At 39.1% G+C, this 17,042-nt stretch overlaps 1 pseudogene; it reads right to left on the bottom strand.

Moving 5' to 3' along the window:
* Positions 1-9,825: 9,825 nt before the first annotated feature.
* On the bottom strand, positions 9,826-13,140 carry LOC129044483 (olfactory receptor 1L4-like; annotated as a pseudogene).
* Positions 13,141-17,042: the final 3,902 nt, after the last annotated feature.

Genomic DNA, 17,042 nt, shown 5'->3' with positions numbered 1-17,042 from the left:
ATTTTTTGAAATAAAGCAAGTTTATTAGAGTAGCAGTGTACAGCAGAATGGGTGTTCCACAGACAGATCAGGGCTATCCCACAGGTGGGGTGGCCCAATGTAGCAGCAGCAGCAGAAGCGTACAGCAACAGTAGCTGTTCAGAGCAGCAGTCCCTGTAAACTGCTGGCTCTTTACCCACTTATTAATGGGGCTGTTTTTTTTTTCTTGTAAATTTGTTTAAGTTCCTTATAGATGCTGGATATTAGACCTTTGTCAGGTGACTAGTTTGCAAAAATTTTCTGCCATTCTGTAGGTTGTCTGTTTATCCTGTTGATAGTCTCTTTTGCTGTGCAGAAGCTCTTTAGTTAAATTAGATCCCATTTGTCAGTTTTTGCTTTTGTTGCAGTTGCTTTTGGCATCTTCATCATGAATTCTTTGCCCATTCCTGTATCCAGAATGGTATTACCTAGGTCATCTTCCAGGGCTTTTATAGTTTTGTGTTTTACATTTAAGTCTTTCATTCATCTCAACTTGATTTTTATATATAGTGTAAGGAAGGGGTCCAGTTTCAGTCTTCTGCATATGGCTAGCCAGTTATCCCAGCACCATTTATTGAATAGGGCATCCTTTCCCCATTGCTTGTTTTTTGCCAGCTTTGTTGAAGATCAGATGGTTGTAGGCGTGCCATCTTATTTTTGGGCTCTCTATTCTATTCCATTGGTCTGTGTGTCTGTTTTTGTACCTGTACCATGTTTTTTTGGTTACTGTAGTCCTGTAGTATAGTTTGAAGTCAAGTAGCATAATGCCTCCAGCTTTGTTCTTTTTGTTTTAGGATAGCCTTGGCTATTTAGGCTCTTTTTTTGGTTCCATATGAGGTTTAAAATAGTTTTTCCTAGTTCTGTGAAGAAGGCCATCAGTAGTTTGATAGGAATAGCCTTGAATCTGTACATTGATTTGGACAGTGTGGCCATTTAAACAATGGTGATTCTTCCCATCAACATGGAATGTTGTTGCATTTTTTGTGTCATCTCTGATTTTGAGTAGTGTTTTGTAGTTCTCATCGTAGAGATCTTTCACCTCCCAGGTTAGCTGTATTCCTAGGTATCTTATTCCTTCTAGGGCGATTGTGAATGGGATTGCATTCCTGATTTGGCTCTCAGCTTGACTGTTGTTGATGTGTAGGAATACAAATGATTTTTGTATGTTGACTTTGTATCCTGAGACTTCACCAAAGTTGTTTATCAGCTTAAGGAGCTTTTGGGCCAAGACTGTGAGGTTTTCTAGATATATAATCATATTGTCTGCAAACAGGAATAGTCTTCTTCTGTTCCTTCTTGGATGCCCTTTATTTCTTTCTCTTGCCTGATTGCACTGGCTAGGACTTCCAGTACTATGTTGAATAGGAGTAGTGAGAGATGGCATCCTTGTCTTGTGTTGGTTTTCAAGGAGAATGCTTTCAGCTTTTGCCCATTCAGTATGATGTTTGCTATAGGTTTATCATAGATGGATCTTATTATTTTGAGGTATGCTCCTTTAATACCCAGTTTATTGAGATGTACAAACTCTTTGCACATCTGGTAGAATTCAGCTGTGAATCCATCTGGTCCTCAGTTTTTTTTAGTTGGTAGGCTATTTATTACTGATTCAATTTTGGAGCTTACTAATGGTCTATTCAAGGATTCAATTTCTTTCTGGTTCAGTCTTGGGACAGTGTGTGTGTTCAGGAATTTATTTCTTCTAGTTTATGTGTATAGACCAGTTTACAGTATTTGCTGATGGTGGTTTGTATTTCTGTTGAATCAGTGGTAATATCCTATTTGTCTTTCCTAATTGTGATTATTTGAATCTTCTCTCTTTTCTTCTTTATTAATCCAGCTAGTGTTTTATCTATTTTCTTAAAGTTTTTTCAAAAACTCAACTCTTGGACTTGTTGATCTTTTGAATGGTTTTTCGTGTCTTAATCTCCTTTTGTTCAGCTCTGATTTTGGTTATTTCTTGTCCTCTACTAGTTTTGGGGTTGATTTACTCTTGGTTCTCTAGCTCTTTTAGTTGTGATGTTAGGTTGTTAACTTGAGACTTTTCCAGCTTTTTGATGTGGGCATTTAGTACCACAAATTTTCCTCTTAACACTGCTTTAGCTGCTTCCCAGAGATTCTGATACATTGTATATTTGTTCTTATTAGTTTCAAAGAACTTCTTTATTTCTGCCTTAATTTCACTATTTACCTGAAAATCATTCAGGAACAGGTTATGTAATTTCCATATAATTGTATGGTTTTGAGCAATTTTCTTAGTCTCAATTTCTAATTTGAATGTGCTGTGGCCTGAAAGAGTGGTTGTTATAATTTCAGTTATTTTGCATTTGCTGAGGATTGTTTTATGTCCAATTTTGCAGTCAATTTTAGAGTATATGCCATGTGGTGATGAGAAGAATGTGTATTCTGTTATTTTTGTGTGGAGAGTTCTGTAGATGTCTATTAGGTCCATTTGATCCAGTGCTGAGTTCAAGTCCTGAATATCTTTGTTAATTTTCTCCTTTGATGATCTATCTAGTACTGTCAGTTGGTTGTTGAAATCTCCTGCTATTATTGTGTGGGAGTCTAAGTCTCTTGGAAGGTCTCTAAGAACTTACTTAATGAATCAAGGGTGATCCTGTGTTGGGTGCATATATATTTAGGACAGTTAGGTCTTCTTGTTGAATTGAACCCTTTACCATTATATAATGCCCTTTTTGTCTTTTAAAAATCTTTGTTGGTTTAAGTCTGTTTCATCCGTAATTAGGATTGTAGCCTCTGCTTTTTAATGTTTTCCGTTTGCTTGTTATATTTTTCTCCATCCCTTTATTTTGAGCCCATGAGTGTGATTGTGTGTGAGCTGGGTCTCTTGAAGACAGCATACCCATAGGGGTCTTCGCTCTTTATTGAATTAGCCATTCTGTGCCTTTTAATTGGGGCATTTAGCCCATTGGCATTCAAGGTTAGTATTGATATGTGTGGATTTGATCCTGTCATCATGATGTTAGCTGGTTGTTATGCTGATTTGTTTGTGTGTTTGATTTATAGTGTCACTGGTCTGTGTACTTTAGTGTGTTTTTGTAGTGTGGCTGGTAACAGTCTCTCCATATTTAGTGCTTCCTTCAGAAGCTCTTGTAAGGAAGGTCGGGTAGTAATAAATTCCCTCCGCCTTTGCTTTTCTGAAAAGGATCTTATTTCTCCTTTGCTTATGAAGCTTAGTTTGGGTGGATATTAAATTCTTGGTTGAAATTTCTTTTCTTTAAGAATTTCGAATATTGCCCCCAATCTCTTCTGGTTTATAGGGTTTCTGCTGAGCATTATTCTGTTAGTCTGATGGGCCTCCCTTTGTTGGTGACTTGACCTTTTTCTTTTGCTGCCTTTAACATTTTTTCTTTCATTTCAACCTTGGAGAATCTGATGATTATGTGTCTTGGGGATGATCTTCTTGTAAAGTATCTTCCTGAGGTTGTCTGCATTTCCAGAATTTGAATGTTGGCCTCTCTAGCTATGTTTGAGAAGTTCTCATGGATTATATCCTGAAAAATGTTGTTTTCTGAGTTGTTTCCATTCTCCCCATCTCTTTCAAGGAAACCAATAGGTAGTAGATTTGTTCTCTACATAATCCCATATTTCTCAGAGGTTTTGTTCATTTATTTTCATTCTCTCTTCTCTATTCTTGCCTGTCTTATTTCAGAAAGCTAGACTTCTAGTTCTGATATTCTTTCCTCTGCTTGGTCTATTCTGCTATTAATACTTGTGATTGCATTATAAAATTCTTGTAGTGTGTTTTTCAGCTCTGTCAGGTTGGTTATGTTCTTTTCTATACTGACTGTCTGTCAGCTCCTGTATCATTTTATTGTGATTCTTAGTTTACCTGGATTGAGTTTCAATACACTCCTGCATCTCAATGATCTTCATTTCTATCCATATTCTGAATTCTATTTCTGTCATTTCGGCCATCTGAGTCTGGTTCAGAACCCTTGATGGAGAGCTAGTATGGTTGTTTGGAGGGAAGAAGGCACCCTGGCTTTTCAAGCTGACAGAATTCTTGTGCTGGTTCTTTCTCATCTTTGTGGGCTGATGCTCCTTCAATCTTTGAAGCTGCTTTCGTTTGGATGGGTTTTTTTTCTTTTACCTTATTTAATGACCTTCAGGGTTTGATGGTGGTATAAGGTGGGTTCAGTTGACTGGCTTTGTTTCTAGAAGATACTAGGGGACCAAGGCTCAACTCCCCACTCCTGGACTGCATGCTCTAAATCTGGGGGACTGGTATTGGACCCTGACTTTGTTCTTGGTTCCTTGAGGTTAGGAACCCAGTGCACTGAGGGCTGAGGTGCTCCTGTACCACTGGCGACTACACCTTTATGGATGGTGCCAGCCAAAGCATTTCATGGGTGGTGGCAGTGGGATCCATCCTTGTTCGCATGTACCAGCAGCAGCAGCAGTGGCATGTGGCAGAGTGCATGATCACTGGCTGTGGCAGAGTACTTGCAGGTTCTGGGATGCTGGCCTCCATAAGGCCTACATTGCTCTGACATCACCAGACATTCACTATTGTTGAATGGGCAAAACCTTTCTAAGCCTTAACTTCTGTTCCTAAATTGACCCACCACGAATTTTGGTGAGTACTTGCTAATTAATATTTGGATTTTTCCTATTCTCAGCTCAGGTAGATACTGTTGGTTTCCTCTGTTTCCTCCTGCTCAGATTCTAAAAACATATGGATCATGTAACTGTTGGTTATTTGTCTCTAGCTTCCTGTATTTGGGGATTTATGGGAATTCTTTGTGTCTTCAAGTTGTTCTTGTTTTAGTATTCTAGTTGTCCCATTTTCATGAGGCTACTTAGAGGGATTAAAAAATCTAAGCTGCCCTCCAAGGCCTAACAGTCACATAATTAGAGCCCCACAAAGAGAGGAGACAGTTTGGGGCAAAATGATATTTGAATAAACATTGGACTAAATTTTTCCAAGTGTGAAGAAAAATATCTTTCCAAGATCCAAGAAGCTCAATAAATCCCAAGCCAGATAAACATAAATAATTCCATATACAGCTGAGTTATAGTCAAATTGTTAAAAACCAAAAATAAAATCAGCCAGGACAAAAAAACAACTTACCTAAGAGGGAAACAAAGATAAAAATGATAGCTGATTTCTCTTTAGAAGCAATGCAAGCCACAAAACAATAGAACAACATTGACACAAATTATAATCACTGTCTCCAGATTCTCACCTCCATTTATTCCTTAACACATTCCAATCTGGCTCCTTTTCCATTTCTCCATTACCAATTCACCAAGGGCATCAATGACCACCATATCGTTAAAGCCAATGGACAATCTTCAGGCTTACTTTGCTTATTAAACTCTCATCATATTTTGTCGCTTATTAATAGCCCCTGCCTCTTGAAGCTTCCTGTTTTCTTGGATTCTATGACTACTCCTATTAAGTCCCCCTCAATAATATATTCTCTATCAAACTTTTCAATGCCAGAAATACTTTGTATTCTTCCCTCACATTCTCCTCAGAACTCATGCTACACAGTGTTGCTAGTTGATATCACTTGCTCTAATAGACAGGCAACATGTGTTCAATGAGCTGGATTTTTTTTTAGTTCAGTATTGAGCAAAATCTCTAATATTTATGTTTTTGAAATGAACTTGCACTAAAAGGACTCGGTATATTTATAATTCTTTTAACAAAGGACAGGCTTATAGTATTATTATTCTATTGTATTCTAGCATGCCACCTGATGTGGCAAGATGCTCAGAGGTCTGCGTAGACCCTTCTTCTGATTATATCTACCTTCAAGAAAGATTTTTTTTTCCTCTTGCTGATGCTTATTAGCACATTTCTGAGTTAACATCTGGGCTCTCATGTTTGAAAAGAAAAAATCTTATTAAAGTCTTCAGATGCTTCTTACCCACTGACAGTCCCTTATTGTGACTTGGGGAAACTGGCATCATATCCTGACAGAGACAACACTCCAGTTCCAACTGAGAAGTTTAGGATTTACCAAAGGGGTAGACTGGAAACTTTTTTTTATCCCAAAGTGCTATCTCATGGTCACTTGTTATTTAGAATTTCTTTTAGTTTGAATTTCTGGGAATATCTTAAAGTTTTTCATTAAAAAAAAATCATGTTTTTTTTAGTGGCCATGCATTTATTGAGGAAAAAAAGTCAGGCTGATCTCAGAACTGAAAAATATAAGTTATGATTCTTGGGGTCAAAGGGCTTAATTAGCTTTAAAAATTATTGTAGGCTGTAATTAGTGAATTTATTTATTAATATATGCCAGGAATTCTCACATTCTAAAGTTGCTATGGCACTTAGTTGAGTATGAGAAAACTATGACATATAAATAAAGGAAATAGAAAGTAAATATGTCTTCTAGGCCAGCATCTCAAAATCAAGTGATTGGTGGGAGATAGTGGTAAAAGTCAGGTGTGCTTTAACAAATACAGAGGCTACTGCAAATTAGATTTCTTTTCTGGCTTGCTGGTTACTTCCTTATAATTAGGAGGATTTAGTGAAAAGAGTGACAGGAATGGAACCCTGATGTTGGAGGCTAGGTGTTCCTGTGTTCCATTAGACCATTACACACCTCTTGCTGTATCTTTAAGGCCAAAAGACTTGTATTCAACTTCAAGTCCTGCCATTAACAAGCCTGTGACCCAGAAAAGCTGGTGGTTATGAAAACTTGCTGAGATAATTTAGGCAGAAATTTTCCAGAGAGTGTATAAGTCCTACATTACTATTGTTATTGACAATAACATCATTAGGGAGGATTAATAAAGCACCTGATGCACAGTTATGTGTTTGTGTGTTAATATAGCTGTGTAGTAGTCATTAATGCTATTCATCAAATACTTCTGCCTCTGCATCTTAGAGGCACCTGGTTGGACTGTGCCTTCTGGCTCCCTTCTGTTTGGGTGGGGTCATGGGATGTGTTTTGGACAAAAAGTTATGGTCAGAAGTGGCGTGGGTCACTTCTGGACTAGAATATTTAGTTGGCAACGTAAAACCTTCCAGTGTCTTTCTCAGCTTCTGACAGAATGATGATCAACGTTCACAATGGTGCCTGATCTACCATTTTGGATCCCTGATTGGTTAAAATGAGCAGCATCCTTATATTTTTCTATGGTGGATGTTTTGGGCAAATTATAAATACATCTTTAGTTTTAAGATCCAACTGGAGATTGTTTATTTCCACAGTATATCCTAGCTTATCCTGACTGACAAACATGGCTTTTTCCAAGATATAAAGGGTAGCTTAGTGAGGTTGCTGGACATAAGGAGAACAGAGGAATTAAGAAGGAAGGGGATCACTCAGCCCTGGAGTTTGAGGCTACAGTGAACTATGATTGTGTCACTGTACTCCAGCTTGGGTGACAGAGTGAGACCTTGTCTCTTAAGAAACAGAAGGGAACCAGCCTGGCCAACATGGCAAAACTCCATCTCTACTGAAAGTACAAAAATTAGCTGGGTATGGTAGTGCATGCCTGTAATTCCAGCTACTAGGGAGGCTGAGGCAGGAGAATTGTTTGAACCCAGCGGGCAGAGTTTGCAGTGAGCTGAGATCTCGTCACTGCACTATAGACTGGGCAATAGAGCAAGACTCCATCTCAAAAAAAAAAAAAAAAAGGGAAAAGGGGTAGGGTACCAAGAATTCGTACTGTCATGACACTTTGGTGTTGGGGGGATTGAGTAAATATTCTTTTTTGATCATTCTATCTTTTCGATTGGATTGTCCTTACCCTCAAACTGAATAAGACTCACAGGGTTTCTCACTGTTTCTAAAAAATATTCCAAAATGTATTGCCTCTGTGTACTTGGGTGGTTTTTACTATGTGAAACGCGTTGCCCATTTCCTCATCCTTTGGAACTTCCTTTGTCAAAATTCAGTCCATTTTAAAGATAAACTTATGTCACTTTTCCAAAAATTTTTTCCAATTTCCTACCAAACCTATGTGGTTTCCACTTCTGAAGACTAACAGGATTTATAACTCCTTGACTGGGACCCATTGTCAGGCATATAGAAGATGTATTTGTAGAAAAGCTTTATTCTACCATATGGAAGCCAGTCTATTGAGGATAGCTGAAGTGGTTTTCCTAAAATATGGATTCCTATCAGTACCTAGCCTGAAATTAAATATGTATTTGGTCAAAGTCATGGATAGAAACTGAGTGTTTTTCAAAAGCAGTGGCAACAAAAGCCAAAATTGACAAATGGGATCTAATTAAACTAAAGAGCTTTTGCACAGCAAAAGAAATTATCATCGGAGTGAACAGGCAACCTACAGAATGGGAGAATTTTTTTTTTTTTGAAATGGTGCCTTGCTCTGTTGCCCAGGCTGGAGTGCAGTGGTGAGATCTCGGCTCACTGCAGCCTCTGCCTCCCGGGTTCAAGCAATTCTCCTGCCTCAGCCTCCTGAGTAGCTGGGACTACAGGTGCATGCCACCACATCTGGCTAATTTTTTTGTGTGTTTTTAGTAGAGACGGGGTTTCACCGTGTTAGCCAGGATGGTCTTGATCTCCTGACCTCGTGATCTGCCCACCTCAGCCTCCCAAAGTGCTGGGATTACAGGTGTGAGCCACCGTGCCTGGCCCACAAGGGGAAAAATTTTTGCAATCTATCCATCTGACAAAGGGCTAATATCCAGAATCTATAAGGATCTTAAAAAAAATTTACAAGAAAAAAAACAACTCCATCAAAAAGTGGGCGAAGGATATGAATGGACACTTCTCAAAAAAAGACATTTATGCAGCCAACAAAATATGAAGAAAAGCTCATCATCACTGGTCATTAGGGAAATGCAAATCAAAACCACACTGAGATAGCATCTCATGCCAGTTAGAATGGCGATCATTAAAAAGTCAGGAAACAACAGATGCTGGAGAGGATGTGGGGAAATAGGAATGCTTTTACACTGTTGATGGGGGTATAAATTAGTTCAACCATTGTGGAAGACAGTGTGGCGATTCCTCAGGGATCCAGAACTAGAAATACCATTTGACCCAGCAGTCCCATTACTGGCTATATACCCAAAGGATTATAAATCATTCTACTATAAAGACACATGCACACGTATGTTTATTGCGGCACTATCCACAATAGCAAAGACTTGGAACCAACCCAAATGTCCCTCAATGATAGACTGGATAAAGAAAATGTGGCACATATACACCATGGAATACTATGCAGCCATAAAAAAGGATGAGTTCATGTCCTTTGTAGGGACATGGATGAAGCCAAAACCATCATTCTCAGCAAACTGTCACAAGGACAGAAACCCAAACACCGCATGTTCTCACTCATAAGTGGGAGTTGAACAATGAGAACACATGAACAAAGGGAGGGGAACATCACACACTGGGGCCTGCCAGGGGGTGGGGAGCTAGGAGAAGGATAGCATTAGGATAAATACCTAATATAGATGACAGGTTGATGGGTACAGCAAACCACCATGGCACGTGTATACCTATGTAATGAACCTGCACGTTCTGCACATGTATCCCAGAACTTAAAGTATGTGTATATATTTATGTATGTGTGTGTGTGTATACACACACACATATATATGTACATACACATATATACACACACACACATATATACACACACATATATACACACACACACATATATACACATATATATATATAAAGAAACTGAGTGTTTTGCTCCCAGGTTAATTCTCTTACTGATCTCCAACACCACTTTTCATGACCTCTTTGAGTGCCATGTGGAAAAGGGTTAGGAAGGGAGGATAAACTGATAATAATCTTTTAGGTCATGTCCTGATTTTGACATGCCAACATTTTGTTCTTTCTATGAGTAAATTCTGTCTCTTAATTTCTTCAAACCCCTTTTCATATCTTTGTTCCTCAGGCTGTAGATGAAAGGGTTCAGCATGGGTGTCACTACTGTGTACATAACTATGGCTACCCGGTCCTTCATCACTGAGTACATGGACAGAGGCCTAAAATAGACATAGATGACACTCCCATAGAACAGGACCACTACAGTGAGGTGGGAGCTACAGGTAGAGAAGGCCTTCCACTTCCCAGCTGCAGAGGGGATTCTGAGCACAGTGATGATGATTCACAGGTAGGAGAAGATGATACACAGGAAGGGGGTCACGATGACAGCTAAGGTCTCAGTCATCACCACCATCTGGCTGGAGGATGTGTCAGAGCAGGAGAGCTTTAGCACAGGCTGGGTGTCACAGAAAAAGTGCTTAATTATGTGAGAGGCACAGAAAGACAGGCGAGACATAAGTAGCACACAGAACAGGGAATGTAGGTGGGAGATGCTGCAAGAACCCATTAGCATGAGTAGGCAGTGCTGTGGTTTCATAAACACATCATAGCGTAAGGGGTTGCAGATGGCCACCAGCCGGTCGATGGCCATAGAGGCCAGCAGGTAGCTGTCAGTGTTCGCAAATGCCATAAAGAAGTACATCTGGACCAGGCAGCCCACATAAGAGATAACCTTTGTCTCTGATAGAAAATTCACCAGCATCTTAGGTACTGTGACTGTTGTGAAGCAGATATCCATGAAAGACAAGTTGCTGAGAAAAAAGTACATAGGGGTGTGGAGCCTGGGGTCATAGTAGATGGCCAGGATGATGAGCACATTCCCTACCACAGTGACCAGGTGCATGATGAGGAAGATGGCAAAGAGAGGTTTCTGCAGCTGAAGGTTGGAAGAGAGGCCCAGGAGGATGAAGCCTGAGGTGCTGCTGCTGTAATTCTTTATCTCCATGTCTCTGGACTTCCTGGATAGGGTTTAGAGAAGCAGTGGGAGAGATGTAAAGGGCAGTTTGACCAAGACAGCTTCTTCCTCAACCGCAAATCTACTTTAAAAATCTTACTGCTATTATACTTTGAAAGAACATTTAATTCTGAAACTACATAGAAACAGATAGCAAAATTCAACAAGAGGAGAGTTAAAGGATGCCAAGCTGTATTCTAAATTAGAAACTAAAGGTTTTCCATGTGCTCATAGGAACTTCTACGTGGCCTAATTTGTTTGAGTTCTTCTCGTTTGCTTTTGTAAAGATTATTCTGAGGTTGTTTCTTGACCATCTCCTTAGTCTTATTATTGTTTTTGTGTCCCAGGGGAAGAGGTTGCTGGATTCTACTTAGAATTAGAATGCTGTCATACAAGGAATCCCTATGAATGAAGTTATCTCTTTCAGCCTTCTCTCTTGCTCATAGGTCCATAGATGGTAGTAGTAGTTGGGATAGAAAAAAACTAAGCAACAGAATTATTCAAGGCTCCTTGGTACTTGCAGAATTCAGATAATACTTCCTTTCATCTTCAGAAAAAACATTTCTAATGTTTATTTAAGCATTTCTCTTTGGCTAATATGATCTAATGCTTTATCATCTTTTGGTCCAAGGATACCAGTTAAAATTAGAGTACTCCCAGAAATAGCCTATGTAAGCAAGATTAGTTCTTTGAATATATTAATTTTTCTGATTAAAACACTATGAAGTCCTCATTCTCAACATTCAAATATTTCAGGACTATAAAACATAGACTGTAAGAGCCCTATTTCCACCAATATCATGGAAAGAGAAGGCAAAGATAGCCCTGTGACCACTATTAAGCTACATTGCTGAGATTGTTGACTGAGTGAGTAACAAAGCAAAACTAAAGCATCAGGAGACATAAACATTAAAAAAGAAGAAAATGTCATTTTTTGTGTGTCATGATTGTGTACCAAAAAATTCAAGATAATTATTTGAAAATCTTTTAAAACCTATGGCAATTTCACCAGTGGCCAGATGCGTTATAAAGCTAAAAGTATTAATTATCTTTTTGTATTAGACAAATGTAATGAAGAAAAGGTTTCAATTGATAATGGCAAGAAAGTCTAAGTGATACTTAGAAATTAACCTGAGGGACAAAATAAAAGAATGAGTAAGACCTATCAGAAGAAACTATAATAGAACACAAAATGAATATCTGAATATGTGGAGAACTATACTCCTGAAAAGGAAGACTATATTTTAAAATATGAATCCTTATTAATAAAATCCAGTGCACTTCTAATAAGATCTGAAGGGAATTTTTAATGGAACTTGAAAAGATTGTTCTAAAATTCATCTAGAGTATTACATGGCTAAAGAAAGACAACATTATTTTGGAAACATTAGAATAATGATGGGAAACTTTTTTAACCCCAAATAAAAGCACAGTATATTGATAATCAATAAGATAATGACACACATAGGGAAAAATAAAAAATTGACCAATATAAAGTATTTTGTATATCTATATGCCTATATTTAGATCATGATCTATATTAAACTTAACATAAAGATTTATTTCATAGCAATGGAAAAAGAATGGGCTATAAAATAAATGCTATTTATGACAATTGGAACATTTGGGAAAAAATAAGCCTAAACTTCTTTGTAACCCACAAATAAAAATAAGTTATCAGATTGGCACTACATTTTTGGGGATCATATCCAAAGGAAAATAGACCTTCACATATACTGAAAGTGTGAATCAGTGTAGGCCTTTTGGCCATCTTTATCTAGAGTTGGAAATCTGCATCTCTTTATCCAATGATTCTACTTATAGCACTCTATCCTTTAGAAGGAGTCATATTTGTGTAGTACACAGTATGTGTTGCTTGTAATACCAACCAAACAAAGCAACCCATAGAGGGAACAATCTCAATACACACATGTAGGTGAAAGACTAAACAATTTATGGTGCAGTTCCTGTTACTCAATAGCATGCACTCTCTAAAGAAATAAGATGGCTAATGTTAGTCAACAATTATTAGCACTCAGTACGTGCCACATACTGAGCTAGGTGCTTTGCCTGTTTTTAAAAATCACTGTATTCTCCCCAAATCCTAAGTGATAGGCACTATAATTTTTCCAATTTTATAGATTAAAAATTAGAGTTTAGCCAAGTTATGTAACTTACCAGATCCCGCCATGAGTAAGTGGTAGAGCTGAAATTTGAATTCAGGCAGTCTGATGGCAGAGCTGGAGCCATTTATTGCCAAGTGATGCCATCACTCTTATACCACTGTTTGATGTTTTACTAAGTGACAAAAGTAAGTTGCAGAACAATGCATATAGAATAATCCTATTTTTGTAACAAAAAATAACTCATATATTGTGTTTATTTTGGTGTGTGTGTTTATGTGTATGCGGCTGCCTCTTGAAGTGGGTTGGAGTGAGAAGCAACTTCCATATTTAACTTTATATTACGTATATTATTTAATGGACAAAAGTTGTATATATCTGTAGTGCACAACATGATGTTTTAAAATATGTATACATTAGCAAAATACAAATTGAGCCCATAATGGTGTTATGGAATTTTAATTTTCTAAAATTTTCAGTTAGCTATTTCCTTCCCTCCCTCCCTCCCTCCCTTCCCTCACTCCCTCCCTCCCTCCCTCCCTCCTTCCTTCCCTCCTTCCTTCCTTCCTTCCCTCCCTCCCTCCCTCCTTCCTTCCTTCCTTCCTTCCCTCCCTCCCTTCTTTCCTTCCCTCCCTCCCTTCTTTCCTTCCCTCCCTTCCTCCCTCCCTCCCCCTAATTCTCACTCTTATTTACCCTTCCGTTTTTTCTTTTTTTGATGTTTGACTTGTTTTATTGTAAAACATGGCTAATATACAGTATGTGAAAGTTTCCATAAAATTCTTAAATTATATATTTAAAAGATATTATGAAAATATTTTCCTTAGAACTGAATAAATTTTTTGTGGGTGTAAAAAAAATGTAAAATATGTATACATTGTGGAATGGCTAAATTGAGCTATTTAACATATGCCCTCACATAGTTACCATTTTTTTTGGTGTGGTGAGATTATATTGCTTGTATTTAAAAATAATGAACACATGATTTTTTACATGAATTTTATAATTAAAAGGGCGAAAGTTCTGAACAATTTCATCCCCCAGCCAACATTTTCTCTCCTTAGATCTATATGCACACTATATATTGTATTGGAGCCATACTATCCCTCACAGACTGTTACAATGGATGTTTTTGTGTGTATTGCACTCATAAAAGAATTTCTAAGGCGTGGAATAGATTCTGAGATACAAATTGCAAAGTTGGAATTTATGAACATTGAAAATCTTAATCGATACTTGCAACCTGAGACAACTACCCTTCAACCTACTCCTGGGGAATGTACCTATTTGACTCTCTGGACTCTTTCCCCAGTTTCTTCTCTGTGTCTTTCAGCCTCACTCCTGGGACATTGTGTTTGCTGGGGGTGAAGGGCTATGATTTCCTTTGGACTTGAGCTTGGAGTTTCTAAGATCAGTGTGATGTTTGCCTCAGAGGTAGTAGCTTAGTCCCTTCCCGTTTAACTGGATCTGACAACATTGTATATTTTCTCATGCCTTGGGCAAGTCATTACAGTTCTGCATATCTATTAATAAGATGGGGTGTGTGTGTGGGGTAGAGGCTGGTTTTTGTGTGTGTGCTGTTCTTCCCCGCCTGCCACTGTCATTTGGAGACTCAAGTGACAGTTGAGTGACAGTTTGTCAAACCCTAATACACGTGGTTAGTATTATTGCGCACACAATAAGCTATAGAGAAATGACATTTTAATGATGGGTCTTGTCAGTGGTGGGAAGAACCAGAAGGGACTGGGAGTCTTTCTAAGCCTTTTAAATCACATCTTCTCACCTGAAAAGGTATTTACTCTCTTCCTTGATAGACAGGAAATGTGGACTATTTCTCTACTTCTCATCTTTCTCTACTGGAATTTTCACATTGTGGACATTTGTCATCTCAGATTATTTCTCCTTTCCTTGCTTCCTCGTCATTTGTGTTGTGTCCTTCTCTTAGCCACTGGTCCACGTGAAACCAGGGAGTACACACTGGCAGCAAGAATGCACTTCCCAAATTGGATAACAATGCTGGGTGGGCAGTGTGCTGGTGGAAAGCTACTCATTATCCATGCTTCTGCTTCCCTGAATGAGCAAAGACAGTTGGAAAGTGACTAAACTGGAAAAATGCAGCTAACATTTATTAGACAGAGTCTGTACTTAACATTTGTCTCATTTAATTCTCACAGTAACACTATGTTTTAAGTACCACTATTTCCCCCTTTATAACAAAGAAGGCTGAAATTCAGAGAGTCACAGAGCTGGTGAGTGGTGTTTCTAGGATTCAAACCCAGGCACACTGACTGCAAATTATGTTTTAAACTGCTCTATCACACCTCTTCCCTAAAATGTACATGTGTAGTAGGGAACTAAGCTGGTGTGTCCTCTGCCAACAGAGGCCGTCTTATTGCCAAGTGTCTTCAGCCTCCTTGCTGACCCACTCCTTCCACTCTATCCTTTGCTCCTACATGTTGGAATCCTTTTGATTTCCTTCCCTCCTACTCCCATTTCTGCCTCCCATTCCACAAAGCCATATCCTCTTCTCTCCTCCTTGCCTTCAGAGAGGACAGGCTATAGGGGACTTTGGACCTCAGCTCTGTCAGATCTTGAATCAACAACAGTTCTCTGATTTTGCAGCACCAGTACCTGACCTTGGGATCTCTCCTGGGCCCATGTTTTTATTTTTATTTTACTTTATTTTATTTTTGAGATGGAGTTTTGCTCTTGCTGCCCAGGCTGGAGTGCAATGGCGAGATCTCAGCTCACCACAACTTCTGTCTCCCAGGTTCAAGCGATTCTCCTGCCTCAGCCTCCCAAGTAGCTGGGATTACAGGCATGTGCCACCATGCCTGGCTAATTTTGTATTTTTAGTAGAGAAGGGGTTTCTCCATGTTGGTCAGGCTGGGGTCAAACTCCTGACCTAAGGTGATCCGCCTGCCTCTGCCTCCCGAAGTGCTGGGATTACAGGCATGAGCCACCGCACCCAGCTGGGCCCATGTTTTTGAAAACCCAGCTTCTCCCTTTCTACTTTCTCCTCATTGAGAGTCTGAGAATACCTTGATATACCTTAAGGTACCTGTAAGACACCCAGATTGGCAGTGTTGAGTGCATAGGCCCCTTTCAGTGGGTATGTCCCATTTAGGGATTCTGCAGGGTTGTTTTTAGGTTGGGTCTTTCTCTTTTCAGTTCTCTGAAATCTCTGTTTTCTGCCTAGTTTTTACTCCTCTATTAGATTAGAGCTTTACCTCCTGTCTCTTGGCTCCAGAGAAGGTGGTATCTCAGCCTAATTTCCCATTTCCTGCTTAGTTTAGGTTGAAAGCTCTTCTGGACACCTTAAGTCCCTCAGATCCGGAATTGAACCCAGTTCCTCTGGCTCAGGCTGTTCTCAGCTAGATTCTGCTCCACCGTTGGTTTTGTCTTTCTTCTTGGAATCACTAGTTTCTGGGATGCCTGGCTCTGCCTCTGTCTTTCTCAATAATGAGTTAAAATTTCAAATTGTCAGTTTGTTTTCTGGTGCCTCACGTACCTGTGACTAGTCAGTATTCATCAGTGTAGCTGCAAGCACAGAAACGACAGGCTACGTATCCTGGGTCATAAGGAGGGGTGTAGCAATATGGATTATCAGGGAGCTTTGCTTGCCTTGGAGTCACAGGGCTTTAGATCCCTGTGCCTTCCATCTTTGCCTTTTCAGCATTCCAAAGATAGGGAGCTCAAAATATGCAGAAGTGGCCTAGTTCCTCATGGAACAGATCTATTAGATTGGTGCAAAAGTTATTGCAGTTTTGTCATTGAAAGTAATGGCAAAGACTGCAATTACTTTTACACCAAGCTAATAGAAAATTTTTTCCTCATCCAGCCTCATCAAGGCTGGAGTTTGCCTTTCTATTTTTTGCTATGTGATAACTCTGGTTTATTGTCCCATTCTCATCCGTTAATACATAATGCAATAAGTCTAACCTGCCGTTCCTTACGGACGTCACCTAACGAAATACTCCTCAGATGGTGTGGACAGGCTGTCTGGTCTCTCACTCCTTAGTATTTTTCTTACTCTCCTCTCCAATATACGAGAAGATTCATCACATCTTTGAAGAGCCCAGTGACCCAGGGGGTGCCCACAGTGTCAGCCCTGGGACGCAGAAAGCTGAGATGCAGAGAAGCAGCATCCAG

Source organism: Pongo pygmaeus, chromosome 13, assembly GCF_028885625.2.
Source record: "Pongo pygmaeus isolate AG05252 chromosome 13, NHGRI_mPonPyg2-v2.0_pri, whole genome shotgun sequence".
NCBI classification, from domain to species: Eukaryota; Metazoa; Chordata; class Mammalia; order Primates; family Hominidae; genus Pongo; species Pongo pygmaeus.
This window is presented reverse-complemented; position numbering and strand designations above follow the sequence as displayed.